Source organism: Bufo gargarizans, chromosome 5 (genome assembly GCF_014858855.1).
Source record: "Bufo gargarizans isolate SCDJY-AF-19 chromosome 5, ASM1485885v1, whole genome shotgun sequence".
NCBI lineage: Eukaryota > Metazoa > Chordata > Amphibia > Anura > Bufonidae > Bufo > Bufo gargarizans.
Genome location: NC_058084.1, coordinates 118,294,278 through 118,306,696, shown reverse-complemented (window position 1 = coordinate 118,306,696; position 12,419 = coordinate 118,294,278).

Genomic DNA, 12,419 nt, shown 5'->3' with positions numbered 1-12,419 from the left:
GATGCCCGTGATCTCCGGGCCCTTAAACGACACTGCACCACAAACAGGAATGCTACTGTAAAGGAAATCACAGAATGGGCTCAGGAATACTTCCAGAAACCATTGTCAGTGAACACAATCCACCGTGCCATCCGCCGTTGCCAGCTGAAACTCTACAGTGCAAAGAAGAAGCCATTTCTAAGCAAGATCCAGAAGCTCAGGCGTTTTCACTGGGCCAGGGATCATTTAAAATGGAGTGTGGCAAAATGGAAGACTGTTCTGTGGTCAGACGAGTCACGATTCGAAGTTCTTTTTGGAAATCTGGGACGCCATGTCATCCAGACCAAAGAGGACAAGGACAACCCAAGTTGTTATCAATGCTCAGTTTAGAAGCCTGCATCTCTGATGGTATGGGGTTGCATGAGTGCGTGTGGCATGGGCAGCTTGCATGTCTGGAAAGGCACCATCAATGCAGAAAAATATATTCAGGTTCTAGAACAACATATGCTCCCATCCAGACGTCATCTCTTTCAGGGAAGACCCTGCATTTTTCAGCAAGATAATGCCAGATCACATTCTGCATCAATCACAACATCATGGCTGCGTAGGAGAAGGATCCGGGTACTGAAATGGCCAGTCTGCAGTCCAGATCTTTCACCTATAGAGAACATTTGGCGCATCATAAAGAGGAAGGTGCAACAAAGAAGGCCCAAGACGATTGAACAGTTAGAGGCCTGTATTCGACAAGAATGGGAGAGCATTCCTATTTCTAAACTTGAGAAACTGGTCTCCTCGGTCCCCAGACGTCTGTTGAGTGTTGTAAGAAGAAGGGGAGATGCCACACAGTGGTGAAAATGGCCTTGTCCCAACTTTTTGGGGATTTGTTGACACCATGAAATTCAGATTCAACATATTTTTCCCTTAAAATGGTACATTTTCTCAGTTTAAACTTTTGTTCCGTGATTTATGTTCTATTCTGAATAAAATATTAGAAGTTGGCACCTCCACATCATTGCATTCAGTATTTATTCACGATTTGTATAGTGTCCCAACTTTTTGGGAATCCGGTTTGTAGATGTGCAAACAAATCCATGGTGCAAAGTATATAACGTGTCACTGTGCTCAAATTAATATAGTGTGTTACTGTACTGTATTTTATTGTGTATTTACAGGCCTGCATTTTTATTTAGGATGTTTTATCTTAACGCATATTAGCATGGATATCCATATAGAATTCTGATCCGGATTTGCATGCTATTTTACCTACAGTGTACAAATATTTTATCATTCACATTAAAGATAATGTTATTATACAAAATCTGTTGTCCAGTTATAAGAGTGCCAATTCACTTCTTTGATACAATTTTCTCTTGCTGATCGGAGTGCGACATCAGTTTGGTGCACCTTGCTATCCCTAGTCAGAGGCAGAGCCATCCTATACCTTCTCTTTAACTTACGAGACTATGTTGACACACAGTCTATATGTAAACCCTAAACCACAGTCCTGGTTGCGTAATTCGCTTACAGGGACATTTCCCTGTGGATTCTGTAAATTCTGTGGGTTTATAGACAAGACCAAGAGTTTTGCCAGCAGCACATTAGACAAGACATTTTTCATTAAGGACATTTTACAACTGTAAGTCGATTGGTGTTATCTACCTGATGACATGCGTGTGTGGCAAAACCATTAGGGAGCTCAGGCGACGCACTGGGGAACATGTTTTGGACATCACAAAAGGACACCCCTATTGCACCCCATGTATCAGATTTTCACAGTGGAAGAACTTCATTGGTTAAAGGGCTTCTGTCACCCCACTAAACCTTTTTCTTCCCTACACTGCGATTTATGCCTACATAATCTAATTAATCATTTTGGTCCAGTAGATTTTGCTTAAAACATGCTTTTAAAATATGTAAATTACCTTGCTACCAGCAAGTAGGGCGGCTACTTGCTGGTAGCAGCCGCATCCTCTGATCCTAAAGATGCCCCCTCCGCATTGTGATTGACAGGGCCAGGGAATGGAGTCGTTCTCTGCTGGCCCTGCCTGCTTGCATTCAAAATCTGGCGCCTGTGCCGCGGCCGTACCTGCCTTCAATCGGCGCAGGCGCACTGAGAGGCGGCCGCTCGCTAGGCCGCTCCGTCCTCAATGCGCCTGCGAAGATGACGTCACATCTACACCCGGCGCAGGCGCATTGAGGATGGAACGGCCGAGCGAGCGGCCGCCTCTCAGTGCGCCTGCGCCGATTGAAGACAGGTAGGGCCGCGGCGCAGGTGCCAGATTTTTAATGCAAACAGGCAGGGCCAGCAGAGAACGATTCCGTTCCCTGGCCCTGTCAATCACAATGTGGAGGGGGCGCCTTTAGGATCAGAGGATGCGGCTGCTACCAGCAAGTAGCGGCCCTACGTGCTGGTAGCAAGATAAGTTGCATATTTTAAAAGCATGTTTTAAACAAAATCTACTGGACCAAAATGATTAATTAGATTATGTAGGCATAAATCGCAGTGTAGGGATTATAAGTAAGCAAAAAAAAAAAAAAGGTTTAGTGGGGTGACAGAAGCCCTTTAAGTTTCAGGTGATTGATTCTGTTAAGATGTCATCAAGGGGCGGTGATTGTGACAGCATCCTGCTGCAAAAAGAGGCGAGATGGATTTTTTTCTCTAAACACTACCAAACCGTCTGGCCTTAATGATGCCATCTCGTGCCCTTTATATGAACATATAATGATGCTGAGTCCTATGTGATTCATGTGTCAATCATCAGGAGTACTGTCGGATGGATTTGGGCTCCCCTGATACAGATGTGTGTCAACACTCGTTCTTTGGTTCCTCGATTTTGATCTCATTCCACTGTCTATAGACGGTAATGTTTAGGTTTTGATGCTGCGATGGCATGTTCCTACAGAGCCGCCGTAAATTTCTCTGTTTTGAATGCGGCGCATTGCACTTTCCCTGGGACCAATGTAGTTCCTCCCACTGTTCAGGCAGTTGTTCCTGTACCGAGCCTCCTGGCCGGATTGGCTTTTACGCGGGGGGCGGGGTTTCACCCTTTGAATCTCAGCGTTTTGTGAGCCGATTCGCAGCCAATACAGCGCCGATTTGTTTGAACACCAGCACGCTGCCCCTCAACCTAGAGGTGGCCGGCTTAGGCAGGATCGTAGGTCATAGTGACAATACCGCACATCCCACTAGAGGAACTCGGTGATAGGCAGGTCACCCTACCTCTGCCTTGTGTTCATAACCTCAGCCAAACATCTATGCAGAGGTTTTGGGCTTTATTATTTGTGGTGGACGTTGCTCCTGATGAAATGCAGGTTTAGTGCATGGAAACGCATAGAGCACTTACCACTGAGGACAGTGTTAGGGTATTTGCTGCTCCAGTCATATCAGACGGAGTCAAGGGCTTTACCCTGCCACAGTCCTGCACCTGTACTATGTTAATGCAGTGGATGTCTGACATTCACTGTTAGGAGTGATACCTGGTGTCACACCTGGTACCAGATATCCAGCTATATAGTACCTCACCCAGGTCACACACCTAGGACCCTGTGGTGTTTTGGCCCTCTGAAGTGTTGGTGGGTTTTAGTTTGTGGGATCCACCCTTCATTCATCCCGATATGGTTCCACATCTATCTATGTGGTCACTATGAGGGTGATCCCATAAATCAGTGACGGTTCAAGTTGCTACTTTATGCAGTTTGGGTAGACACCCCTACATTTTATTGATACAATATAATAAAGATTTAGTTATTTTGTTTTAATGTCCTATGCCCACATATATTCGTTTGGCTGTGTAAAAGGACGCATACCCATTACACCACTTTCTAGTTTTTTGAATCCCTGCATTACCCTCAACATCGTGATAGGGCAGAGACCTCCTGTTCATCCATCACCACGGATGAAAGCCGTCTCCAGAGGCCCAGTAGCTGACAGGGAGAAAGACAGAATGCAACAACTTCACAGCAGGTAAGTACACAGTGTAACAACAGAACACTAGCAACAACCAACACTTACCTGCCACAGCAGTGATGGAAAGACAGCACCAAACATCTACCCGGACCTCCATGCGAACACCTGATGCACGGAAGCTCCAGGCAGCGCTTCATAAAGGCTTATGGTTCACCCCTCGGGGGAACCAGCCCCCTTCCGGAGGTAACACACACAAAAGGGGAAAACGTCAAACGTCCATGCAGGCCAGTACACACCTACATGAAACAAACACCCAGACATATCACAAACCTCCAACTCAAACCCACACCATAAACAACACACCAGGAGGGGAAGGAAGACAAGGAGGAAACACACAGTAGGACATCGCAGATGACATTGCAAAGAACATCGATATCAAACTTGGATGGCCCTCAGATCTCATCCATGCACATAGCAAGCATCTCAAATGCAAGGCAGACAAAGCAAACTGATCTCAGTCTCCAAGCCAAAGTATATAAAGAGACCTGAGACCACACCCAACTCGCCACTTTGCTCCAACCAGTGAATAAACCCCACACACACCAGACAGGGAAGGGAAACAACCAAAAGGGGAATTGCACACAAGCAAAAGGCAAAAGGTTGCCGCAGCCCGCAGGCAACAGCATGCGTGACAAGCAAGTCACGGTGCACACAGCAAAACCTGTGACACTGCCACAACATGCCAAAACAGGAACACGTTGCCACCGGCAACAGCAAGTGTGGCAACAGTGTCACAGCGCAAACCATAGTCTGTGACATGAGGGTCTGCTGCTGAGCAGACCATCTAAAACATTATGGGCGAGGGCCTGCTGGTGACCCTCTAAAACATTAGGAGTGAGTGCAGCCTAATAAGCATGTTGATATGATGGAGGAGGAGGAGGATAAGAAAGGGAAGATAGAACCATATACACTTTTTTGTGGTGTAAGAGGTGCATGGGAATACAGTGTATTCAATACACCATAAAAGTCACATTTAAAGTGCCTCTATGTTCAGCCGCTTTCCTCTGGTGGAGTAGAGAAGTCAGGGGCAATCCAGGCTTTGTTCATTTTGATAAGTGTCAACCTGTCAGCATTTTCAGTTGACACGGGCGGATGTGCTTATCAGTTATTATGCCCCAGCCGCACTAAAGTCCTCTCCACCACAGGAATGAGAGATGAGACGTTCTCTTTGTAGCGGGGGTCGAGAAGGGTGAACAACCAGTAATCGGTTTTGGCCAAAATGTGTATAACGCGAAGGTCATGGGAAAGGCAGCATAACATAAAGTCAGCCATGTGTGCCATCGTCCCAACAGACAAGACTTCGCTGTCCTCGTCAGGAGGGTGACTCTCAATCTCCTCATCCTGCTATGGGTACTACCCTCTGTAGCGGAGGCAACCGTCTTCAGCTCCTCATCATCATCCAATTCGCACTGAGAAGACGAACTGAGGAAGGTCTGGCTATTACCCTGTGTACTGTCCCTCATTTCCACATCTTCCACATGCAAAGCGTCCGCCTTTTGAGCAGCGAGTGTTTGAGTAGACACAAAAGTGGGATGGTTACGCTGATAATAGCGGCATCGCCTCTAGTCACCATCTGTGTTGATTCCTCAAAGTTGCGTAAAACCTCATAGAGGTCAGACATTCATGTCCACTTGTTGCTTGTGAATAGCGTAAACTGACTTGAAAGGCGACGACCATGTTGCAGCTGGTAATCCACTACTGCCCTCTGTTGCTCACAAAGCCTGGCTGACATGTGGAACGTGGAGTCCCAGCGCGTGCTTACATCGCATAACAGTTGGTGAGCTGGCAATTGCAAGCGCTGCTGCAGAGTTGCCAGACCAGCGGCAGCTGTAGATGACTTTCGGAAATGTGCACACACGCGGTGCACCTTCACCAATAGCTCAGGCAAATTGGGGTAGGTTTTGAGAAACCGCTGGACCACTAAGTTGAACACGTGGGCTAGTTATGGTATGTGTGTGAGCTTGCCGAGCTCCAAAGCCGCCACCACGTTACAGCAATTATCAGACACAGCCATGCCTGGTTGTAGGTTGAGTGGCGAGAGCCACAGCTCAGTCTGGTCCTTTATACCCTGCCACAGCTCTGCAGTGGTGTGCTGTTTGTCAACTAAGCAAATTATTTTCAGCAGGCCTGTTGCCGCTTCCCCACTGCAGTGCTACACTGCTTCCAGCTACTGACTGATGGCTGACTGGTGCTGCAAGATGAGAATTCATTGGTTTTAGTGGAGGAGGAGAAGGGGGGTTGCAGCCACTAATGTAGGTGGTGGTGGAAATCCTGATGGAAGTAGGGCCCGCAATCCTTGGCTTCGGTATGACTCGCTCCCAGCCTCCACAACGTTCACCCAGTGTGCCATCAGGGAACTGTAGCATCCCTGGCCAAAAGCACTTGTCCATGTGTCAGTCGTTAAGTGGACCTTCCCAATAACTGCGTTGGTCAGGGCATGGGTGATGTTACGGGACACATGCTGGTGTAAGGCGGGGATGGCACACTGTGAAAAATAGTGGCAGCTGGGGACTGAGTAACAAGGGACAGCTGCTGCCATCAGGCTGCAGAAAGCCTCAGTGTCCACAAGCCTAAATGGCAACATTTCCAGGGCCAGCAATTTGGAAAGTTGTGCACTTAGTGCTATGGCCTGTGGGTGGTTGGCTGGGTATTTGCGCTTTCGTTCAAAGGCCTGGGGTATGGACATCTGAACGCTGCGCAGGGACACAGAAGTGCATGTGCTTGCTGATGGTGTAAATGACAAAAATACGTGGTCTCAAAAGGCAGGAAATGCTCAACCACAAATGCAGTTGTACATTTTTTCTTGGGGGAGCAGATACTGCCTTGTGGTCTGTTGCTAAAGGCGATCCCCAGCAAAAAATGCATACAGTGGAGGAGGCCCGCAGCAGACCACAAGTGCCACAGAGACATCCTACACCAGATAGTAAAATGTGTGTACGTGGACTGATATCTAGAATAAATAGTTACAAGAATAGGTGCACTACTGTGGTGGATGCTAACAGTAACCCTCACACTGATGTAAAAAATTTGACTTTAGCCAGTATATCCTTATATTAAGGACATACCTGTGCCTGCGCACCATGTCAAGGTTTCTCAAGTGGCACGGGACCTAACGCTAAACCTAACTGTACCGTATGGGTAGTACCAGGAGCCAATGGGCAAATTACAGCAGCGTAAGGTCCGACTCACAGCAAACAGCTCCCAGTTCCCTCCAGTGTGACTAACCACACATACAATGAGTGGAGGGAGGAGGCTTAGAGTCCCACCCATGTCTGGCTGATATGTTGCAGCCCTCACAGGTGCATCTAAATGCTGCCTATGGATGGTAATCAAGGTGCATTTGGATTGGAGTTTATACACCTCCACATATAAATATATGATTTAAATGACAAAAATACGTGGTCTCAAAAGGCAGGAAATGCTCCACCCCAAATGCATTTGTGCATTTATGCTCGGGGGAGCAGATACTGCGCTTGTGGTCTGTTGCTAAGGGCGATCCCCAGCAAAAAATGCATACAGTGGAGGATGCCCGCAGCAGACCCCAAGTGTCACAGAGACATCCAACACCAGATGTTACTATTCAGGTTCTTGATAATCTTTTTCATAATGCAAACTGTTGTAACCTAAAGCTTTTTTTATGAATCTCTGAAGTTTATTTTAAGCACAATGTAACGATATGCTGATGTAATTATGGATCTGTCTGTCAAGTTAATACTTAAAGGGGGTCTACAGTTTGTTTTAACTGATGATCTAGCCTTTGGATCGATCATCAGCACCTGACCGTCGGGGGTCCGACGCCCGGGACCCCCGTCTATCAGCTGTATGAGAAGGCAGCGGCACTTCAGCAGCGCCGCGACCTTCTCACTGTTTACCGCAGGCCTAGTGACGTCACGACTAGTATCAACTAGCCTGGGCACGGCTAAGCTCCATTCAAGTGAACAGAGCTTAGCTGCACCTAGGCCAGTTGATACTAGTCGTGACGTCACTGGGTCAGCGGTAAACAATGAGAAGTCCGCGGCGCTGCTGGAGCGCCGCTGCAGCTGATCGTCGGGGGTCCCGGGTATCCAGAGGATAGATCATCAGTTAAAACAAACTGTAGAACCCCTTTAAAGTTATTTGCTAATTATTTTTGGAACATATCCTTATGATGTTAGAGCATCTGCTTCCCATGAACCTTCAAACAACCTGCAGCTATCACTAGGGGAAACCAGGACAGACTTGATTTTAAGGAGAGCTGTCCAAATAGATGTGTAGCGAGCTCTCCCTAAAATTGATCACCAGCAGACAGAATTCTTATCTTTTTACTATACGGGTGAGTAAGGGGGAGCAGGATATTCTGAGCTTGGAATTAGCTAATGAGAGCTGTGACTCTTACAAAGATTTCACCATAGAATATTGGACCAAAAAATAGAATGACTTTCACGGTTTACCTTGCACAATCTTACAACAGAGCAAGAATTATAGGCAGGTGTGGTAAAATGCTGCAAAGTAAGAATGCTTTCAAAAATAAAAAAAGGTTGGTTTATTTTAATTTATTAACAAAATGCAAAGTGAATGAATAAAATAGAAGTCTAAATCAAATCAGTTAGGCTACTTTCACACTAGCGGCATGGACCTCCGGCAGGCTGTTCTGTCGGGTGAACAGCCTGTCGGATCCGTCCTGCCACTAGTGAAGGTGTGCCCCCGGACTGCCGCTCCGTCCCCATTGACTATAATGAGGGTGGAGGCACAGTTCGGGGCGGAGGCACAACAGTGCACAGCACACTACGACATGTCCAACATTTATTCCAGCAGCCTCTCGCTGTACCTCAGCCGTGCCTCCGCTGTGACTCCACCCCGCCCCCATTATAGTCAATGGGGACGGAGCGACAGTCCGGGGGCACACGTTCACTAGCGGCAGGATGGATCCGACTGGCTGTTCACCCCTACGGAACAGCCTGCTGGAGGTCCACTAGTGTGAAAGTAGCCTTAGTGTCTCAAGAACCTATCATTGCACCATATAGGGGATACGCATCCGGATGCCGTTTGGAATACTAACTGCTAGGAAGGGACACATATTGTAGGGCCAGCTACCAATAAGTGGAACCGCCCCTTTTGGGGTGTTCACTCTGCTTTCAGGCAGGGACTGCCAGAACACTAGGGTCAGAGTACCCTGTAAATTTTATGTCTATTAGTGGATTTATTTCCAGCATGCCTCCATTGAAGATATGTATCTTACTTGAGGATCATCAGATGTCATCGCTCTTGAATTGAGAACTAGCACAACATGTGATGAGTGATCAACATTACTGGGCAGTCAGAGCTACAAACCGTGAGTGACCACAATTGTGGCAGCTGTGATTTGTGAATTGTATCCTACGAATGTCCCTTTAACTTCTATAGCACTTGTCTTAATACATTTTTGTGAGAAATATGCTTGTTACATAGTGGGATTTATTTTAACAGATAAAATAAGAGGAGAACAATTTCAGTGTATATATATATATATATATATATACATATATTTATAATGTGTCGCAGGGAAATGATGAAAATTGAGATTTGATCAAATCCCTAAGGGAGATGATCAATTCACAGAAGATGATGTTCCCTAAAGAAAGTAAAAGAAAGTAAGTGATTTGATCATCAAATCCCTTAACTGTTTTAGTGAAAAGTTTAATATTTTTGATATATTAATAATATGAAATAATATTGTTTAGATATTAAAAGTATTTAGTAAACCATGCATTAATAAATGTAGAGTAGGTAATACAACAATTGTCATTGAAACACAAATTATTAAAGAAAGTAAGTGATTTGATCATCAAATTCCTTAACTGTTTTAGTGAAATGTTTAATATTTTTGATAATATAATAATATGAAATAATATTGTAAGAAATAGGTACTTAAGCTGATATTTCTAAAAACAAAAAGGATATTTTAGTGAAACTTTAAAAATTTTTAGTGAATGTAAGTAATAAATAATAATGTTCATTCAATTTTATTAAAACATGTTGTGGATTTGTGGCATCTCGAGTTACAAAGTACGTTACTTTTTTTTACAGGCACATCTTTTTGTTTTAGATTGTATTTTGGATTGTTCACAAGAACACTTCTTAAATCCTTGACCTCCAAATAAGGATAATTTTCCTGCAATCTCACGCAGACTTAGGTTAGTTCGGGGAACTGTTTCGGTAAATGTTGTAGTAGCTATTTGAAGAGCATCTCTAGGTAGCCAATCTTTTATAATTCCAACTGAGGTACCAATTTGGTTTAAATTATTTTTTATATCTAATACGATCCCCACAATGTTATTTCCATCTAATGGGCCCAGGGCCGTCTTTACCAAGGGGCAAAAGGGGCAGCTGCCCTGGGCCCAGTTGCTCCTGGGGGGCCCAAGGCAGCTGCCTCTTGAGCCCTGCTAGCTACTGCCCCGGGTGTCAGGCTGTCGGCTACACAGGCATCATGATCGTACTGTGTTAATGATCTTAATTCTAGGACCTTAATGAGTTTTGCTCTAGGACCTTAATGACATCATTACCATGTGACCAGTAACCTAGCAATTACTGGTCACATGGCTATGAGGTCATCACAGGTCCTACAGAAGTTAACTGGAGCTTTTTTGTGTAAAGATTACATCAGAAAAAGGTGACAGGGGCTGTTATGTTAATATACTGTAAACTATTGTATAGTGGGGTGCTGTATACTGTGTGGTGGGCTGTATACTGTGTGGTGGGCTGTATATTGTGTGGTGGGCTATATATTGTGTAATGGGCTGTATATTGTGTGGTGGGCTATATATTGTGTAATGGGCTGTATATTGTGTGGTGGGCTGTATACTGTGGGGGGGGGGCCTGTATACTGTGTGGTGGGCTGTATACTGTGTGGTGGGCTGTATACTGTGGGGGGCCTGTATAGTGTGGGGGGGGGGCTGTATAGTGGGAGGGCTGTATCGTGTATAGTTTGGGGTGCTGTATACAGTGAGGTGTTGTATACCGTGAGGTGCTGTATACTGTGGGCTGCTATACTGCTCTACTATATACTGTGGGGTACTGTATAGTGTGGGGTGCTATACTGCATACTGTGTGGTGCTGTATACTATAGGGTGTTATACTGCATACTGTGGGGTGCTGTATACTATAGGGTGCTATACTGCATACTGTGGGGTGCTGGGGTGCACTGTAACACTAGGGTGAGCCGAGCCCTGGTCTCCTTCCTGCAGAGCGGTGCCCACTTCCAGCCTGAGCCCAGCTGCCCAGAGCACTGATCCTGAGCCGCTGGAGTCTTCAGAACTGGAAGTATTTATATCACTGGACTCTACCAGATGTGTGGATTTTGTGTGTGTGTGTTGTGGTGGAGGGCGTGATTGCCTGCTAGGGTGTGGGAAGGCGGGATCCAGGGGGCCCAAGTACATTTTTGCCCAGGGTCCAATCAATATTAAAGACGGCCCTGAATGGGCCTCTATCTACCTTAGGTACATCAATTATCATCATTTCCCTTTGGGATTTGATTAAATCTCCATTTTCATCATTTTCCTGCGACATATATATATATATATATATATATATATATATATACAGTACAGACCAAAAGTTTGGACACACCTTCTCATTCAAAGAGTTTTCTTTATTTTTTCATGACTAGGAAAATTGTAGATTCACACTGAAGGCATCAAAACTATGAATTAACACATGTGGAATTATATATATAACAAAAAAGTGTGAAACAACTGAAAATATGTCATATTCTAGGTTCTTCAAAGGTTCTTCACTCTTGGCATTCTCTTGATGAGCTTCAAGAGGTAGTCACCTGAAATGGTCTTCCAACAGTCTTGAAGGAGTTCCCAGAGATGCTTAGCACTTGTTGGCCCTTTTGCCTTCACTCTGCGGTCCAGCTCACCCCAAACCATCTCGATTGGGTTCAGGTCCGGTAACTGTGGAGGCCAGGTCATCTGGCGCAGCACCCCATCACTCTCCTTCATGGTCAAATAGCCTTAACACAGCCTGGAGGTGTGTTTGGGGTCATTGTCCTGTTGAAAAATAAATGATGGTCCAACTAAACGCAAACCGGATGGAATAGCATGCTGCTGCAAGATGCTGTGGTAGCCATGCTGGTTCAGTATGCCTTCAATTTTGAATAAATCCCCAACAGTGTCACCAGCAAAGCACCCCCACACCATCACACCTCCTCCTCCATGCTTCACGGTGGGAACCAGGCATGTAGAGTCCATCTGTTCACCTTTTCTGCGTCACACAAAGACACGGTGGTTGGAACCAAAGATCTCAAATTTGGACTCATCAAACCAAACAAGTCTCTTCTGCTTGTTGCCTGTCCTTAGCAGTGGTTTCCTAGCAGATATTCTACCATGAAGGCCTGATTCACATAGTCTCCTCTTAACAGTTGTTCTAGAGATGTTTCTGCTGCTAGAACTCTGTGTGTACTACCAAAAGTGCACAAGTCCTTGATAGACCCTCCGGGTCGTCCTATTGTGTC